Genomic DNA, 2,756 nt, shown 5'->3' with positions numbered 1-2,756 from the left:
AGTGCGGCAGCCGTTTCTGGATTTGCGTGTCTAGTTAGTAAGACCGTATCGTCCGCGAATGTTAGAGTTTTGCTGTTGACAGTTGTTGGTACGTCTGCTGTATAGAGCGTGTATAATATAGGTCCTAGGACGCTTCCTTGCGGTACTCCTGCCTTGATATCCTTAATTTCAGAATATGCGTCATTTATTTTTACTACAAGGTTCTATTGTTTAAGTAAGATTTGAGTAATTTGTAGATTTGTTCTGGAAATTGCTTTTTGATAGTTTGAAAAAGTTTTTCATGGTTAACTTTGAAAGTCAGAGAGTGTGCGAGTTGCGTTGTCGATATAGTGCTGTTAGCGTTGTCGAGAGAGTGTGGTCCGCGCGAGAGAGAACGTTGGATCCGTTGTGTCGAGAGTCGTCTAGATTGTAGCGTGTTATTGCGATTAGTTCATATTAAACTACCATCGTTTTTCTGTCTATATTTGTACAATCCATTCATTGTAAATAAACTACAAATATTAGGATATAATAACATTATATTCCATTGAAGATACTACATTAATAATGATGTCACAAAATTTTCATCAAAAGACATGAATGGTAATATAAGTTATCAATTGCAGTTAATAACCATTTTCTTAAGTAATTTCTCGTAACAAAACCTCATTCATTAACCTCACTCTCATACCGAAAAGTAACAAACAATATACAACTAACAGCAAGAATACTCATAATTGACATATGCACTACCAAAAATCCAACCCGATTTCTTGAAGTATGCACTTATACTACTATTTAAACGCATTCGAATACTTTACATATAATTCTTTCAAATGAAAAATTTTGTAGCGCTCCTCTTCCCATCCCAGTCAATTGATAACTGCTCCATTATAAAAACCAATAATTAATCCACCTCGACCAACAATTCGCAACAATCATTAGACTGCACCTCATACAGTACTCACCAATCCATCAATCCACAATTAATAAATCGAATTCGTTATAGAACACCCTGATCATCGCATACAACTGATCATTTCGTTAATCTACGATAGCGAGAGAAACAGACATCTAAAGCGGATTCAACCAACTCGCGTCATCGAAAATATTATAATACGAAATGTCGCGTCGCGTCGCGTCGCCACTTTTCATCACCAAACGTCGAGCGTTCTCTTTGTTGCGAATTCTCAACTAACTAGCGACCGATCACTATGAATGAACTAACGCTCAAGATGGAAGTAAATTGAATATATCGAGTGTTAGTATAGTTTGGCACTTTATTTGCACTTTTAGTATATATGCAGAGTTTGATGTTCTGATCACGACGGTTGTACGATATTGTTGAGACTGAAGAAGATGTAATTTTTCACGAACGGTAAGCTTCCCTCATCAGCAGCTGCGTCTGGTCCGTACATCGTGACCTTCCGTCCCTGGGTTTTCCCCGGTTTACCTGTATTCTCGGGGGTGTGTATCCTCTGGTATTGCCAGGTGTTTCCCTATGCCCTGACCCATTGAATTGACACTTAAGGTGTCTTTTTAATCTCTTAATGATGTCCGCAGTATAAGGGAGAGGTGCTGTCCGAGTCATAAACGGACGGCCACTCCAAGTCCCGAACACTATTGTTGACAACTTATTCATAGCGTTTTTCTTCCTTCAGCTCGCCAGTATCGACGAGCTTTTATCATCTCGTGGAACACTGGAGCCGGTTCGTTTGAGCTCCCGGAAATCGAGTTTGACTGTTGGACGTTGGCAACGTTCTCCGTGGCGCGCAATTTTCAGCTCCGAAACTTCATACGCGCAGCCGTTTAATGTCAGTTATCGCAGAATTTACGGAGCGTAACGACGTCATTAGCAGCCGCGCGTTTTTTGCACCTCCGTTCCGAAAGGAGGAGAGGCTAAGTCTTTTAATCAGAGATTCGGTTAAGCTGCATCGACTCCGTTACTATACTTTCTTTGTCGAAACCGTAAAATGACGCAGAAATATAAATTAAGGAAGTTTAGAGGATGCGTCATCTGGCTTATGGGCAACTGCACAATGAACCTCCGAAAGTAAATTTTTGGTTTACGGCGAGATTATAGATGAGCAAGAATTATGTGATTATAAATTTGTAAGATGTAAAATGATGTTGCAAAATTCGGGAATATTTTAATATCAGAGACAGCAAATGGGTATTTGTAGCTATTAACGAATCGACGAAAGTATATGGAAAGTGTGTGGGAAAATTATCATTTTAGTTAGTAATCTCAGTTAGTATATTTAAAAGGTATTAACAAAAATTGTTAGCAACGAGAAATCATACCACGAATGTTCAATTAGCCCGTCATTGATATAATAAAATGCGCAAGAGAAATAACAACTTTTATGAAGAGAGGAATACGAACGATATTCGCCGGACATACGACAATAAATCATTTTCGTTCCGTTTGCTCGATAAGCCATCTTGATTGCAATTTCAGTTCGTACTATAGGATATTGAAATTTGTAGAGTATGGTGAAAAATTTGCGTGCATGAAGATTGAAAATTTTCGCTAATTTCAGCATTAAATCGAATGGTAAAAGAAGCACGAAGCGAGAAATAGTTTGAAATTAAAGGTGGAAGGCGAATCTGCAACTGTGAAATCGATCGGCAAACAGCGGCGTAGCGGTATCCCCGCGTGCTGACTAAGGAGCTGACAGTGATTTTCGTATTGTTACAGAGCTACTGTCAACAATGCTGACTGCTCGAGCGACAGTTTCCAATTGGAACTTTGCTCTCTCGGAACGAACGAAATT

Source organism: Bombus pyrosoma, linkage group LG1 (genome assembly GCF_014825855.1).
Source record: "Bombus pyrosoma isolate SC7728 linkage group LG1, ASM1482585v1, whole genome shotgun sequence".
Lineage (NCBI taxonomy): Eukaryota > Metazoa > Arthropoda > Insecta > Hymenoptera > Apidae > Bombus > Bombus pyrosoma.
Note: the sequence above shows the minus strand (reverse complement) of the source record.